Source organism: Panthera onca, chromosome C1, assembly GCF_046562875.1.
Source record: "Panthera onca isolate mPanOnc1 chromosome C1, mPanOnc1 haplotype 2, whole genome shotgun sequence".
NCBI lineage: Eukaryota > Metazoa > Chordata > Mammalia > Carnivora > Felidae > Panthera > Panthera onca.
Genome location: NC_138346.1, coordinates 203703317 through 203720765, shown reverse-complemented (window position 1 = coordinate 203720765; position 17449 = coordinate 203703317). Strand labels below are relative to the sequence as shown.

Here is a 17449-nt window from a genome sequence, read left to right as displayed (position 1 = left end):
GAAATGTGTATTTATTTTTGAGAAGGAGGGAGGGGCAGAGAGAGAGGGAGACCCAGAATCCGAAGCAGGTTCCAGGCTCTGAGCTGTCAACACAGAGCCTCATGCAGGGCTCGAACACACGAACCGCGAGATCCTGACCTGAGCGAAAGTCAGACACTCAACCAACTAAGCCACCCAGGCGCCCCACCATACCCATTTTTAATGGGCATTTCAGCTTAGTTCCTTGCCCTGATGATCAAAACATAATCACCTCTAGCTGTGCTCCTTATGGGTTCAACTCTCTCCTGGTTTCCAGTCTTCTTTTTCCCAATCTTGCCATACCCACGAGACGGTGGCGGGGGGCGGGGGGGGGCAGCAAATCCCTCAGGTTTGTCTTTGTCTCCTGGACTTTCACCCTGTGAAGTACGTATTATTATCCTTATTTTTGACTGAGGAAGCTGAGGCTAAGAGAAGACCAGGGGTTTCCCCAAGATCCACAGCTTGAAACTGGGTAGACATTTGCTGTTCTTATTTCCTGTTCGGGGGATTCCCGACTTTATGTGTCTCACTGAGAAGGAAAACCTGCCTCACAGTTTAGATGCTATAGAAGCGGACGCTTTTTTCCCCAGCCTCCCTTGCAGCTCAGGTGTGAACCTGCGATCTAGGCTTAACGCATCACATACCTCTTTTCAGGATTTGGATAGCCTGGGCTGGAGTCACAAAGAAGCAGGGACCGCAGAGAACTCTCCTTGGTGGCTGTGGTGGTCACAAGAGTGGCAGAGACCAGTGCCTGGCCAGTCATCATTCAGCACTCCAGGACGGGCAGCTCCTCTGATTTGAGTGTGGCGTTGGAGCCCTGGGGTTCAAACCCTAAGCATCATGAGGGTTTGGGGATGAGTGGGGTCTCTATGGCTGGGCTGGGCATGGAGGAAGTGGATGCTATGGGCTGTCAACTTTTTTTTTTTAATGTTTATTTATTTTTGAGAGACAGAGAGATACATGGCATGAGCTGGGGAGGGGCAGAGAGAGAGAGGGAGACACAGAATCCGAAGCAGGCTCCAGGCTCTGAGCTGTCAGCACAGAGCCTGATGCGGGGCTCGAACCCACAAACCGCGAGATCATGACCTGAGCCGAAGTCAGACGCTCAACCAACTGAGCCACCCAGGCACCCTGTGGGCTGTCATCTTTTAATGGGCCATATCATTTTGGGTAATGAGCATCTTACTGTCAACTTGGATAGAACGAAGACAGAGAACCTTCCCCCAAATTTCAGGATTGCCTAAATGCTCTGATACCCAAGTACAATTCTGAGAAGGATGTGGGCCTCTATGCAACTAGGATTACATTTTCCCATCCTGATAAGTAAGAGTTCAGAGCCAGCTATACTTTGGTGTAGAAAAATAAGGAAACGGTTTGTATCTTGCATCCAAGTACTATGGAGCATAAAATATTAGCTGTACTTGGGAAATAATGCACACATGTTCTTAATTTTATTTAGATCTCAACTTGTGTCCACCCTCATCATCATGCCCACAGTGACTTGACCATTCGTAGCGAGAGGGAAAACTGGGTCTGGGTCTGAAACTTGGGCATTTGCTCATTCAGATGTCTTCTAGTTCTATCGAGCGATGTCAAATCAAAAGACAGCGTCTGTGAAAGAGCAAACGCTTCACCTCTGCTGGACCGTGACTCTCACATCGACCCTCTTTGGGAATGCAATGCGTGATCCATTGGGAAAGATCCCCAACAAGCTGGAGACGTGAGAGGGAAGGAAACAAGGGTTGATGATAATAAGCGAGTGTCTCAAAGGCTACCGATTGTATGGAATCAACTCTCGGATCTGGGGTCTTGAGGGTGAGGAGGAAAGCACAGCAGTGGCCTTAGGGAGGCCCAAAGAAGCAGGGACCACAAGGAATTCTCCTTGGTGGCTATAGTCATCATAAGAGAGGCACAGGAGTTTAGTTGGAGCCCAAAAGACTAATACACTTTAAAAGTCAGAGAATGCAAACAACTAAATAGTTGTCGCTATAGGAATTGCTGCTACTTGCATATCCTAAAAAGGACCCAAGCCATCACCCCTATTTGACAGATGAGAACACTGAGGCCCACAGAGTGGCAAAAACATCTGTAGTTAGTGACAAGTTCGGGATGGAAATTGGCGGGTGCCGACTTTCCTTCCAGTGTGTTTATGCTGCATCACTGCCGTTTCCAGCTAATTGAATGACTTGTTCACTGATGTCCCAAGAGTGTCAGGTTTGTGGGGGGATTCCAAAGCATCCAGCAGGTAAGATGGACAGTGGAGTTAAAAGAGAATGAACCTTTGGAGTCAGAGGTGGGTCTGAATTCTTGTCCCAGCCACTTTCTAGCGGAATCCTGGGCAGTTTCCTCAATATCCCTTATTTGAAGGATAAAGATGATAATCACAGGATTTCATCGGGTTTAAATATATGTATGCTAACCACGAGCAAGAGTTAATCCTTGAGAGTACTTTGTTCAGTATCGTTATTAATGTAGTTTTATCTCTGCTGCTAGGGACCCATGGTAGGGAAACAATGGGTATTAAGAAAATAAAAAGTGAAACATTAAATATTTATAAGATTGAAGAGTATCATCAAGGTTGCCATGTATGGATGTTTAGGTTATATACCACCCAACACAGGGGTATAGTTTACACAGAGTATAATGTGAATGGTGACCTCTGGATTTGCTCAGTGTGCGACCTGAACAGTCATGGTGGTGGCCCCGAGGATAACCTATGATTAATGGTCTTCATTTAATAATGGGATGTTTTGTAACAAGGAGAGCAGAAAGCAGTTAAAGAATTTTATGGTTGGAAGGTCCCTTGGAGATTATATGGTTCCACTTCCTCGTTTTCCAGATGTGGAAACTGAGATCCAGAGAGGGAAAGGGACAGGCATCATCCAGGGAAGAACTGGGACAAGAATCATGTCTCTAGGTTCTTTGGTAATTGCCCTTTGTGTTTGCGAATGATTTTCTTTGTTGGTAGGAGTTAGTATTCTGCACCATATTTTAAAACTTCCACAGAGAAAGAAGATCTGTGGCTGTTTTGTGTCTTCTAAACTTTGTTCAGAATAGACTCAGGAGGGCTCAGCAGAAATTTATTTAGTTCTGGGTCCTTGCACTTCAGTGTCTTAGAAGTTTCCTCAGGCCAAAAACTCCCTATTGAGCAACACCCCTTGCAAGCACTCTGTTTGCTTCTGTTTTTGACTTGATATTAGTTGGCAAGCTGTGTAGTTTACTAACACCCTCGACTAGGTTGTTAGCTTGGGATTAACTCAAGAACAGTGTCTCTGGAGGCCAAGTGAACTCCTTTAAAGTTTGCTGTGCAGGGTTGACAAATTGCTTCAAATTATAATTCAAAATCAGGGGCGCCTGGGTGGCTCCGTCGGTTAAGCGTCCGACTTCAGCTCAGGTCATGATCTCACGGTTCGGGGGTTCGAGCCCTGCGTTGGGCTCCAGGCTGACATCTCAGAGCCTGGAGCCTGCCTTGAATTCTATCTCCCTCTCTCTGCCCCTCCCCCACCAGGCTCTGTCTCTGTTTCTGTCTCTCTCTCAAAAATAAATAAACATTAAAAAATTAAAAGAAAATAAACGGAGTATGGAGAAATTATGAAAGGGAGTTTGGTCTAGCTTAGCAGGTCCTTAAACCTAGGCTGCGGGGTTTGACTACTCCTCTGAAAGTTTCCCCGGTCTTGGTCTGTAGCTTTCTCAAAAAGATGCTCCTCGTTGCCCACTTCTCCAATCCCTGGGGCAGGACTTGGGTTAGGAGCCCTCCTTCCTTCCCAGGGCCGCTTCTGAACCATTTCTAGCATGAAGGCCTTGTTCCTACCGCTCTCCTATCATCCAGTTCACCCACCTCTGCCCTGTCCTCTTCCTAGGTTATTTCCTCTCATCCATTGCAGATTTTTTGGAGGTGGTATCATCCAGAATGTAGGCTTGAGGAGTCAGGTATTCCCGGGCTGCGGTTTCAGGCATGCCGCTTTGTAGCTATGTGATCTTGGGCAAATTACTTAATATCTGAACTTACCTTGCCTTAGATGTAAAATGGGACCTTGGCATTCCATGCTCATTCAGCTAGAAAGTAAACAAATAATCATCAATCGGTGTATATTCTGTGAAGGGCTTGAGGTAGAGAATAAAGAGGGCCTACATCGGGGAGGGGGTCTGGAAGGGGGGGGGGGGTGCCATTTAAGCCGAGACCTGAAGAAAGAAAAGAAAGATTAAATGGGATGAAGATACGTGCGAACACTCAGCACAGTGCTGGCCCACGGTAGGCGCCCGATAAACGTTAGTGATGATCACTTCTGTTGGTGTTGCTGTATTGGGCACCTGGCTCTGAGCCTCCTTCTGCGTCTTCAATGTCTATGCAGATGGCCCATTCCACATCCACTCTGGTAGCTCCTTTCTCTTTTCCCCACTTTCTTGAACTTTATTATTTTTTTTAAAAAAATTTTTAATGTTTTTATTTATTTTTCAGACAGAAAGAGACAGAGCATGAGCAGGGGAGGGGCAGAGAGAAGGGGAGACACAGAATCCGAAGCGGGCTCCAGGCTCCGAGCCGTCAGCACAGAGCCCGACGCGGGGCTTGAACTCACGGAGTGGGAGATAGTGACCTGAGCTGAAGTCGGACGCTCAACCGGCTGAGCCACCCAGGCGCCCCACTTTCTTGAACTTTATTAAAGAAAAAGTCAATCTCTAGAACATCCTCAATTTTCTGGGGTCCCTCCCTGGAAAAGGTGGCATTGGGTTTCCAAACGCATGCCAGAATGTACGTGATTCCCAGTTGCACGAAGCAGGTGAAAAGCTGAAATCCTAAAATGTTCATCCTCCAATTTTCCCCGGTCTTGGTTTGTCTTCCCGCTGCCACCGGCCCCCCCAACCCCCCACCTTACTGCCCCCGCCTTGGTCTCTGGATCCACAAGAATCACCTGAACAGCTGCTATGATTTCATGAATTTTTGTCTGTAGCTCTCTGAGTTCTTCCAGGTGCAGAGATAGCAGAATTTGAGCAGCTTTCCTAAGAACTGCACTTCCTGTTCTGAGATAGTCTTATCTAAGGCGCCAGGCAGGCCCTCTTTTGTTTGATTTGCTTTGGCAACCGCATCCTGCCGTCAGGAGCTGTAAATCGCCATAAGCACGACCAGGTCGTCACCCTGACTTCCCCAAGAAGGTTAACCAAAGCCATGGCACCAGCCCGAAAAACCAGAGTTATTTACATCCAGACTGATGGATGGTTCTGCATTTTTCGTTGCAACACCAATACGTTTTGCATTATCTGGTACCAAGTTCTTGTATTTTTCAGCATTATCTCCGTGTTCAAATCGGACAGCTAACCCGAGAAGGCAGTCTGTTGCTTCTTGGTGATCTTGAATCTTGAAAGGACAGTTAACATCTCTGAAATACTTTTCAGAGGCACTGGGCCAGTCTCCGCTGTGGATGCTTCTTAAGTTACTTCTGTCTTCGATCCTGTAGTGTCTGATTTCCTGGTCTTTGGGCTAAATAATAAAGTTTCTGAATCGTGTATCGTCTTTGCAGTTGAAGCTGGTATGCTTGTGGCATGGTCCTAGCTTCTCGCTCCTTTACCTTGGGCTTCTGCCAGTGACGGGAGAGGTGAAGAGGAGTGGGCAGCACAGGCCGCCAGTGACACAGCAAGGGCAACCTGCTAGTCCTGTGACCCTCAATACCAGTGACTTTTACGTCTGCTTCCCCTAAGTGGCTACACCCTGCACCTTGCCTCACCTAGGACTCTCTCATTTCTTAACTCTTAAATTCAGGTCTTGAGCCTTAAAGGCTCTGTAGGGGAGACAAAGCTTCACCTCCATTCCATCTGGGTTTCCGGCCAGACCTGAGAATTAAGTTGACCAAGACAGATTAACAGGAGAAAGGCACGTGGATGTTTACGTGGCCATGGGAGCCCCCAGAGGAAAATGAAGATCCAAAAAGCAGAAAGGCCCAAGGGCTTACATACCAGGTTGAGCAAAGGGAGACAGTTGTGGAAAAGTAACTGAAATATATGGGGGGGGGGGGCCAAGGGAAGGTAAGAATTATTTTGACAAGGTCTGTTTGGACAGAATTACTCCCCATCCTTGGTGATCAGAATTTTTCTTTCCTCCCGGCATAGGAGGACATCTTTCACATGGGAATTTTATCACCTGCTTTCAGAAAGAAAAGGGTGGTGGTGGGGGGGGGGTGCGGGGAGCAGACTGTCCTTTGTATCTTCTGTTTTTCAAGTGTCTTTAGCTTAAAATAATCCTATGCCAAAGTGGCGTATACTGGGGTGGCGTATTCTGCCACTCTTCAGCTCTGTCTGGACAAGATCTTTTGATTAGGGTTATTCATGGAAGTGAAGCAAACAGAAAGGCGACTAGATCTCCAGGTGTGGATTGTCAAAGGACCCCCAGAGCTGTCCCACACAGCCTGTGCGGCCCGGAAGGCAACTGACACACGTCCAAAATAAAACTCACCACCTTCTCCCTGAAATCCATTCTCTTCCTGCGTTCCCTACCCAGTTCATCTGACTACCATCTGCTCATAGAAATCAGTGTGTGAACGCTCGACTTCTGTCCTTTGTTTGCCCTTCCCCTAAAGACGTAATCAATCTCTAATCAATCGCCGCCCCTGGCAAAAGATATGTTGAAGTCCTAACTCCCAGAACCTCAGAATGTGACCTTGTTTGGAAAGAGGGTCATCGTGGGTATGATTAGTTAAGAGGAGGTCATGTTGGAACAGGGTGGGTCCTTGATCCGATACACCCGGTGTCCTTGTAAGAAGAGGATATGAAGAGACAGCCACACAGGGAGACACCACGGGACTACAGAAGCAGAAACGAGAGTAGGCAGCTATGAGCCAAGGGACACCAATGATTGATGGCCACCTCCAGAAACTAGGGAGAGCGAAGGAAGATCCTACCCAGCTCTTGGAGGGAGCATGGCCTGGCTGACGCCTTGCTTTCGGATGTCCAGCCTCCAGAACCGTGAGATAATACGTATCTGTTATTTAAGCCATCACCACGTTTGTGGCACTTTGTGATGGCAGCCCCAGGAGACTCACACACGCCTGTCTCGGAAAAACCTGTGTCTTCTTTACTTTCACAGAGAATGCTTCTGACACTTCTGGTCAAGAGTTTGTGGGGGTTTTTTCCAAATGCCAAGCGATTCCGTGACACCAGCTGGGCACCCTACAACTTAACTCACTTTTGATACTGTGTACCAAGAGATAGTGTCAGATCCTACCGGTTAAGAGTTTGGTCTCAGGAGACTGTTTCCCTCCCCCTCGCCCCCCCTCCCCCCACTTCAAATGCCCACTGCACGTGTAGGTCCCTAAGTTACCCACAACTTCTGTCTGACTTGGCTACCAATTGGAAGTTTCCATGACTTCTTCCCCCTTGGACTTGATTATTTGCTAGAATAATCTGGCAACACTTAGGGAAACAATTGCCAGCTTATTAAAGGATAGGATCAAGGGTACAGATGCACGGTCAGATGAAGAGATACGTAGGGTGAGGTCTGGGAGGGCCCGAGCACAGGAGCTGCTGTCTCGGTGGAGGTGGGGACTGTCACCCTCCCCGTATGTGGACAGGTTCACCCACCTGGAAGTTCTCCAAACCCTGTGCTACTGGGGTCTTATGGAAGATTCCTCATATAGGCATGATCGATTATTTTTTTTAAATTTTTTAATATGTTTATTCATTTTTGAGAAAGGGCGGCGGGGCGGAGGGGGGACAGAGAGAGAGAGTGAGACACAGAATCTGAAGCAGGCTCCAGACTGCGAGGTAGCCAGCACAGAGCCTGACGTGGGGCTTGAACTCACAAACTGTGAGATCATGGGCTGAGCCAAACGATTAATCTATGGAGCCACCCAGGCGTCCCTAGGCATGACTGATTATTAATTCTATTTCCAGCCCCTCTCGCCTGTCTAGAGAAGTGGTGGTGGTGAGTGGCTGGAAATTCTAAGTTTCTAATGATGGCTTGGTCTTCCTGGGGAGCAGCCCCCATCCAGAGCCATCAGGAGCCCACTCAGGGTCCCTTCAGTAAAACAAAAGAAGCTCCCAGTGCTCTTCTCACTTAGGCATTTACAAGAGTTTTGAGAGCCCTGTGTCAGGGACTGGCAACAAAGACCAAATCTGTATTTCTTATGATAAATCACAGTATCACGAGGCCCTAATTCATTCACTCTCTGCCTCGGTTTACCGGATCCCTCATTTGCTGCAAAAGCCACTGAACTGGCCTCTCAGTTTCCAGTGTTGCTTTCTTTCCATTCATTCTCCATATAATAGCCTGAACAAGATTTCTAAAGCTCAAATTCCTGCCCTTAAAGATCAATTCCGGACTCCTTTACCTGATCCTGAAGGCTCTACGTGGCTTTCCAGCATTGATTTGCATCATGCTCCCCAGCTCCTCTTGAAGATTGCAATTCCCCAAAGTTCCTGTGGTGTCCGACCTCGGGACTTAATTCCCATTAGCTGTCCCTTCTCCCAAGCCATCCTCGGCTCCCCGAACACTGAGAGTGCCCCCGCTGCATGCTGTCTTAAAGCCTGGTTCCTACCCCATCAGAGCCCAGATTCCACTAATTATGATACATGCCTAAGGTCTGTCTGCCTCCCTCATCAGCTCCCGGGGGCAGGGTCTGGGTCTTCTACAGTGTGATAGCATCAATGTCCAGCAGTGACTACCCCATTTCAGGTGCTCAGTATGTTGGACTGAAGGCAACAGAGGGCTGACTGCCTTTTATTGTCCTTCGCCCAGGTTTCAGATTTTGAAAGCTTTGCACCACTAAACACGATTTACTTAAGTTAACCTATTTGGACTTCTCAGGGGATTTAATGAGTGGGGTTCTTTTTCTTTTATTATTGAAAATTGCTTGAAGATTTGCCAAGCTGTTTGCTTCTGGGGGAATAACTCAGCACCTAGCAGTCCTGTTTTTTGGGTTTGCTTTTGTTTTTGTTTTGTATTTTGGTTTTGTTTTTTTAAGTAGACCTCGCGCCCGACATGGGGCTTGAACTCACGACCCTGAGATCAAGAGTCAGACGCCCCACTAACCGAGCCAGCCAGGCACCCCTGGTTTTTGAATATACTCAATCTCCCCAAATTTAATTGATCAGGAAAGTGAGGTCGAGGGAAGAGGAATGACTTTGTAAGGTTTACGGTGAGTTAATAATGACACGAAGTTAAAACTCAAGCTCTCTGACTCCTCTCCAGAATTCTTATCCGCTCTTTCCACTGGCTAAGCCAGGTGTGTGTTTGGTGCAATGCTTAACAACTGGCTCCCCAGAGGGGGAACGAAAAGCCTCGATTTGTAGCATTTGTCATTTTCTGGGGTGTCAAGACTTTCACCTTGGCTAATTTCAAGCCACCTATACGAACTCGTTGAACATGAGAGCTGGTCCCAGCAGGCTCCAAATTTCCATGCTCTCTGCTCTCTCTCAGGCTTGTGGTGCCGGAGGCTCCAGCCTCTGAGAGCATAGCTGTTGCCAGAACGCTCTAAATTCTGGTGATGAAATGATGCACGCGGCTATAAATAACAATAAAGGATCCCAAAGGAATGACCTGCTGAAAATATGACAAGATGGAAAACGTGTATGAATGCAGAGTGTTGTTCATTGTCATGCGTTAGAACCAAAAGCCAGTGATAACCTCCACAAAGATGAGTTAATGAACCAGAAATACAAGTCCCCTGCAGCTCCTCTTGGTAGATTTTCTGATTTCTCGCAGGCAAAAATAATTCCTCCTTCCTAGGAGTTTCGATATATCTATACTCAGTCGCCTTTTTATTTTTAGAATTGCCTACAGAATATATCCAAACTCCCTCGCTTGGCAGAGGGACCTTTTCCCAAGTAGTTTCAAAGGAGGTGGGGTAGGGTGGCAGGAAGAACACAGGCTTTGGGGCTTGAGCAACTTTGGGTTCAACTCCTGCCCCACTGCTTAGCGCTCTGAGGTCTCAAGCCGGTGTCATAACCTCCTGGCCTCAATTTCGTCATTCTTAGATACCTTCCTGGTAAGGTTGATACAAAAGTGAAACAACATAAGACATGTCAGGTACCTAACACACCACCTGGCACGTGTTAAGGATACAAGAAATACCTGTTCTCTTCTCTTACAGGTGAAGCATTTCTTGCCTGTTCAAATCGTCATTACATTTTTGAAGAGCTTGCTTTCCTATGAGTGAATTAGTTCATGTATTCAGTCTCCTAACAAATACTTGGAGCGAGAGAGTTTCTCTGTGGACTCCATCTCTGGTTCCATTGTCTTTATTATCTAGTGGTTTTGCAGAACTAGGACAGGGGTAAGCTCTTGGGCTCAGGGATCGGGGAGGCAAGGTAAGATCCAGTGAAAGGTGTTCTTAAATATGGACCAAAGTGCCCTTAGGGCGGTAATGAAAAATGTGTTCATGATTACGTCTCACCAAAGGAGAGCTATAACTGTGAATAACACTAGTGCCCCCACTAAGGGCTGGGGACTTAACCCACAGCCTTAAGCCCACTGCTTTAACCTTCACGCGAACCCCATGGGGGTAGAATTCTCCCCATTTTGCTTCAGAGCAGTCCGTGCATTCTATAATGTTCCTTGTGCACCTATCAAGTGCCAGGCACCATTCTAGGCATTGAATGGAGCATAGATGAAACAGACAAAAATCCCTGCCCTCACGGAGCTGATACTAACAAGGCAACAAACAGGATAAACAAGTAAATCATGGTGTGTCAGGCGGTGCTTAGCGCCATGGAGAAAAATCAAGCAGAGCAGGAGTTGAGGGTGGAGGGGAGGCTGCAGTTTGATCTAAGGTGATCAGGGAAGGTCTCCTGGAGAAGGGGAGACAAGGAGGAGAGGGGAGGGAGTGGGCCATGTGGATAACTGGTTCAGAAACTTGCTGAGATTGCCAGGAAGTGACCTAGGGCACCAGACTCCGTTTGTCAGGCTCAGAAGCCAGTGCTCCTATTGAACCAGTTCTCTTTTTCAAGAAGCAGTACGGCTGTGCTCCAAGGAGGGGTGTGTGTGTGTGTGTGTGTGTGTGTGTGTGTGTGTTTGAGAATGTGTTACATTTCCCTGGGCTGATCCTGCTGTTGGGACTCAAGATTCCCTACTGACCCCTTCCAGAGGCTGAGGCCTCCCGCAGTTGATTTTCATGGAAACTTGGCAACTTCCTAGTTGCCCCGCCCAGCCCTGCACCACATTCCTATGGCTTTATTTGTGTGCTTTGGAGCTCTGCCAGGGCTGGGCCTGGGACAGGTTGCCATGGCGATCTCCCCCTCTTTCCAGATAGAACTTCTCAGGGATGTTGCCCTTGGGCCTGAAATAGTCCAGGCCTGCTCCCAGCCCTGCTCCCTGCCCACAGCAGGATGAACTTTGGCATGGCGAACTGAGTTAGGAAACCGGGACCCTGGGTGAGAAAGATTTCTGGGGAGTGTGCTGTGGGGCCCCGCAGGTTTAGAGTTGGGGATGGTTTTCCTTAGGCCGCGGGGACAGCTCCTTCTTCCAGTTGTTACATTCCAGGCGTTAGATTCAGAGCCCGCTTCTGAGAGCCCTGCTGAAACAGAAGCTGTTTTAAGAGATCGGCCTCGTGGAGGTATGGATCGCACATGATAAAATGCACCCATTTCGAGCGTACAGTTTGATGAGTTTTGACAATGCATACACTGGGGTAATGACCACTACAATGAAGGTATAAAACTTTTCCGTCGACCCCCAACGTTTCTTCTGACGCTTTGCAGTTATACCTCCTCCCCCCTCCCCCCTCCCCCCCCCGCCCCCCCACGCCCCCGCCACGGCTGATCTGTGGTCTGTCACCACAGATTCTAGAAGCTCTTACAAATGGGCTCATCTAGCGCAGACACTTGGGTGGTGGGCTTCTTTTCTTAGCGTGTGTTTGAGATTCATCTGAGTGGCCACACTCCACGCTCCACGCCTTTTCATTGCTGGTTCCGTTGTGCGGAGTGGCCGCCATTTGTCTGTTCTCTTGTTGATGGGCATTTGGATTGTTTTCAGGCCTTGGTTACCGCAAATCCGGTTGCCAGGTACATTTGTGTACCAGTCTTTGTGTGAACATATCCTCTCCTCTCATGGCCCTGGGTAATACCCCGAGGAATGGCTGCGTCCACGTGGTGGCAAATGCATACTTACCTTTTTAAGAAGCTGCCAGACAGCACGCGTGGAGGAAGACCTGGGGGCAGTTAGGGGTTGCTCCCAGGGACTGGAACAATCAATGGCTCCTGAGTACGACGCAGGGGGATTCCAAGGCAGCAAGAAGGGAGACTGGGGTCCTTTAATGGTAACTTGCCTGTTTACTTGGGGAGGTCCATGAACACCTCTTGGTAGGTGATGAGGTTTTTGGGGTGATAGTGGGGTTTTGTGGGGTCCAGAGCCAATGGCCAGGAAAGAATTCTTGAAGACATCTTGGGTGCAAAAAAGGTGATTTTATTAAAGAACGGGACCGGACCTGTGCGCAGGAAGAGCTACCCCCCTGGGACCATGAGGAGAGACTAGTTATATACTATGGGGTTGGGGGAGGTAAAGTCCAGGGGAAGTTTCCAGTGAGGTTTTCATATGCTAAAGAAGACTCTGGATACTGGAGGCCTAGCTGTTGTCAAGCTAAGGTTGTTTTTTCCTCTAGCAAAGCATTAGCGTTAAGACAGCAGGGAGTTCCTGGAGATGCATTCCTCTTTGCCTGCCTCAAGTAGTTCTCAGTGGGCTGCTGGTTATAAGGAAATTCGATTTTATCTGCCATTTTCTTCTGCCTTTGTTTCTCAAATCAGTAGGTAGCTGTGAACGGGGCCAGGTAGGGAAGTGGCCGCAAGAAGTAATGTCTGAAGACAATGGCCCGCGACTGGGTGAAGGCGGGATTGTGGGGAATTTAGAAAGATGTGGTGGGGGGAGCGGGATTCAAGATCACATACACCGACATCTCAGCACAACGTCTGGTTTTCAGTGATCAACAGCTCTTTTCAGGCCAGCTTGCTTTTCTGTCCCATTTTTCACTTTGGTCTATCTGCTCTTGTCCAGGAGAAAGGAAGGCAAAAAGCAGAACACACGTTTGCCACTCGGTGCTGGTTGCTTGACACACCTATTTAATCTTCTCGGTGACTTGGTGGGGTCTGCGTTCTTCTGGTTTTTGAGACCAGCAGTGTGGACACTTGGTTATAGAGAATTCTCCAAGGAGAGTGCTAGGTGGAGTCATTGTTATTCATAGAAAAGGGGCAGCCGGACCTGGGGGCTAAGGCACCAGGGTAATCAGTAGCTGAGAGAATAAAGAGAGACTGGAAGATGAGAGAGAGAGAGAGAGAGAGAGAGAGAGAGAGACTGAGAGGCAGAGGCAGACACACACACACACACACACACACACACACACACAGGGAGGGAACAACTGTGGCCACTGCCAAAGGGAAATTTGAGGAAAGCACTGAAGGCCAGCACAACATGCTACCCCAATATATGACTGTGGGACCTCAGGACCTTCCACCCTCAAATACGTTGCTTTGGCATGTTGATTATTTTGAGCCATAGGCACTTGAAAGACAACACAAGCAGGGAGAGGCTTTCTCTGAACTCTTCTCATCTGCCTAAAACTAAGTCTTCCAAAAGGAACTCAATTGTCATAAATCCGCTTCCTGGGAGCTTCATCAGTCAGAGAAGATTGAGTGGACTCTTATCACGGGAGAGGCTAGAAGTGACATCGCACTAGGAAAGCTAACGCATCTCCCGTGTGTTCCTCTAAGGGCCCGTTCAGCTTTGTTGAAAATCACCCTCTCTCCTTTCCTACATCCCCTCTCCCCTCTCCCTATTAAGATGGTATTTAATCCTGAAGTCTAAAGCTAACTCTTTGGTGGCTTTTTTGTCTCGTTAATCTTTCTTGTTAGTCTTTAATTACAGGGATCTCAGCCAAGAATTCAGAAGTGTAAAGGGAAAATTGTTTTTCCTCCCTTACAGAATCGAGATTTTTGGGAAGTTTTCTATGTGATATGTACAGTGATTCCCTCCTCCAAGTAGTGAAATAGGACTGAGTAGTGAAATAGGAAAAAACACTGAATTCAGAAAATTGAGTTCAAATCTGGATCCAGGGGTACCTGGCTGGTTCAGTCGGTAGAACATGTGAGTCTTGATTTCGCGGTCATGAGTTTGGGTCCCACATTGGGTGTAGAATTTACTTACAAAAAATTTTTTAAATACAATCTTTTTTAAAAAATCTGGATCCAGATGTGGGATCTTGGGCACTTGAAGGAAAAACAAGACCACATTATTTATCTTTGCCTTTGCAGTTGTGTGTGTGTGTGTGTGTGTGTGTGTGTGTGTGTGAACATTTAAATTTTTAAAAATGTTTATTTATTTTTGAGAGAGAGAAAAAGAGAGAGAGAGAGAGAGAGCAAGTGGGGGAGGAGCAGAGAGAGACAGAGACATAGAATCCAAAGTAGGCTCCAGGCTCTGAGCTGTCAGCACAGAGCCCAATGTAGGGCTCGAACTCATGAACCATAAAATCATGACCTGAGCCAAAGTTGATGCTTAACCAACTGAGCCACCCAGGCACCCCTTAATGTGATTACATGTGAGATTGACTTTAAGTCTTGGGTAGGTCCAAGGACACTTAGTTACATTTGAGTGACATGTCAATGGAGAAACCAAGAACAATTGATTTGAGAGAGAATAATTCACCCAAGATCCCACATCTGGATCCAGATTTTTTAAAAAAGACTTTATTAAAAATTTTTTTTGTCAGTAAATTCTACACCCAATGTGGGGCTCAAACCCATGACCCCGAAATCAAGACTCACATGTTCTACCGACTGAGCCAGCCAGGTACCCCTGGATCCAGATTTAAACTCAATTTTCTGAGTTCAGTATTTTTTTCCTATTTCACTACTCAGTCCTACTAAGAACTTGCCTTGGATGCCCGGGCAAGACACCATCTTCTGTTTCATAATTTCCAAATTTTTCCAAGATTCCAACTGCAGGTGCAATGTGGCTGGTCCATATAACCTGTGAAGGAGACCAGAATATGTCGCCCTAGAACAAACTGAGGGTTGATGGGGGGTGGGGGACAGGGGAAAGTGGGTGATGGGCACTGAAGAGGGCACTTGTTGGGATGAACACTGGGTGTTGTGTGGAAACCAATTTGACAATAAATTTTATCTATCTATCTATAAAAGAATATGTCACCCTAAAAGATGCCTCTTTCATGTAAGAATTATTTTACGCTAAAGGCAATTAAGAAACCACAAAATCAGGAAGAGTTCTCTATACCTCCCGCTTTTTTGCCTTAAGACAGGATATAAGTTTTCTTTTACTTTAGACTCTTGTCAGCCCAGAGATGGCACCTGAGGAATCCTTACTCTGTTAGTTACTCTTCATTTATTTATCTTCGTACAGTTTGCCATCCTTGGAAGCCTGAAGCCACTTTCCTGTGTCCTGCCATTTCTCTTTGTTGAAGATGCTACATAAGCCTGAGTTCTAAGCCACTCTTTGAGTTACTCAGCCCTGAGTTTCCCCCACATACACATGTTAATAAAGTTCTCTTTGTTTTTCTCTTGTTAATCTGTCTTTTGTTATGGACTTAGAACTTAAAATTGGTAGAGGAAAAACGTTTCCTAGCCTACACCTGACATCTGAAATTCACACATATGGCATCTGAATCACAGAAACACAAAAAAGTATTTGCCTGCAGATGTCTGATTAAGAAACTCATATTTTTAGCTCTGCCCACATATTGAGCACCCCCTATATATGGTGTTAGTTTTGGAATTTGTGCTGTGTGAGAAGTATGCCACCTGTGCAGAGAGAGAGAGAGAAGGTGAAGGTGTAGAGCTTCAGAACTGGAAGTGGCCCTAAGACAATTTAGCTTGATTCTCTCATTTTGGAATGAAGACCCAAAGCCCAGATAGGGAAGTGCCTCCCCCAGACCACTGCCCCAACTCTCAGGCCCTCTCCCAGTTTGCTCAATCAGGACCTAGTCATTTTTTTTTTAATTTTTTTTTTTAACGTTTATTTATTTTTGAGACAGAGAGAGACAGAGCATGAATGGGAGAGGGTCAGAGAGAGGGAGACACAGAGTCTGAAACAGGCTCCAGGCTCTGAGCTGTCAGCACAGAGCTTGATGTGGGGCTCGAACTCACGGACCGCGAGATCATGACCTGAGCCGAAGTCAGACGCTTAACCGACTGAGCCACCCAGGCGCCCCAGGACCTAGTCATTTTTAAGGCTCCCCTGTGGACTATTTCAATCTGTCCTGTGTTCAGTGTTTTCATTTCCCGCTCTGTCCCATAGCATCAGTCATGTGCTTCTTTTGCCCCTCCCGCCCCCTCCCCCCCCATCACTATCACAGTGTCTGCATGGCTCCACTGGTCTGTTTGCATGTCATCACACTCAGGCTTGGAGCTTCCTGAAGGGAGGAATGATGTCTAGCTCATTTTTGGACCCTAACGCCTAGCATAGTGCCTGGTACATAGCCAAGTACTCAGTGAATCTCCTTTTATTTAAATGTAATGCACATTTGTAAACACCTAAACCTATTGAGAGTGTGCTTACTTCCCCCACAGCTCCCATCTCTAACCCCTGGTCAGTCTCTTACGTGATCTTCCAGATATTTTCTCTGCAGATACCCAGAATGCACACCTTTAAAAATAGAAGGCTCATGCTCTAGAAGTGATTATATTATTTATTTCTTTTTCCCACCAATGTTTTGTCCAAATTCACTGTATCAGTTATCTGCTTCTGTGTAATCAACCACTCTCAAGCTTTGTGGCTTATAACAACCATTGTTTTGTTTGCTCTGGCTTCTGTGGGTCAGCTACGTGGCCGGGTAGGGCAGTTCTTCTTCAGGTCTTGCCTGGGATCACTCTACAGCTGCAGTCAGCTGGTGGGTTGCTTGGGCCCTCAGTGAGGATGAGTCACTGCTCCTTGTGGTTTTGTCTTCAAATAGGCTGCCTGGGCTTCTTGACATGGCAGGCTGGGGTCCTTGGAAGTCTGCTGCTTTCCCAGGCTCTGCTCAGGAGTGAAGTTCAGGGACCTTCAGGGGAAGATCCTGGAACTTATGCAGTTCTGGGGGCCTTCTCATGAAAATAAAAAAAAAAAAATTACTACTATAAAATCAGGCATAGGACCTTGGAAGTCAGGGGCCCAAAAACTTGAGCTTCATGATCCCCTGGTACATCCACTTATGGCCTTCTCTGCTCTTGGGCCCTCAGTGAACCTTTATGGGATTCCACTCTCATTCCCATCCTTGGGAAGGGACCAGAAACTGAGGGTGGCAGGGGGAAGGGCCCCCATACGTTTCCCTGCTGTCCTCACAACCCTGGGCCTGGAAAAACTGCTCTTACTTTATTTCACATTCTTCTGAATTTCTTGAGATATAAATGTTATGCTCTGAATCTTGCATGACTAAGATTTAATTTTTTTTAAATGTTTCTTTTTGAGACAGAGAGAGACAGAGCATGAGCGGGGAGGGGCAGAGGGAGAGGGAGACACAGATAC

At 47.1% G+C, this 17449-nt stretch overlaps 1 pseudogene; it reads right to left on the bottom strand.

Annotated features, from left to right (window-relative positions):
• Positions 1–4146: 4146 nt before the first annotated feature.
• Positions 4147–6484, bottom strand: LOC132673676 (tRNA-splicing ligase complex subunit RTRAF pseudogene; annotated as a pseudogene).
• Positions 6485–17449: the final 10965 nt, after the last annotated feature.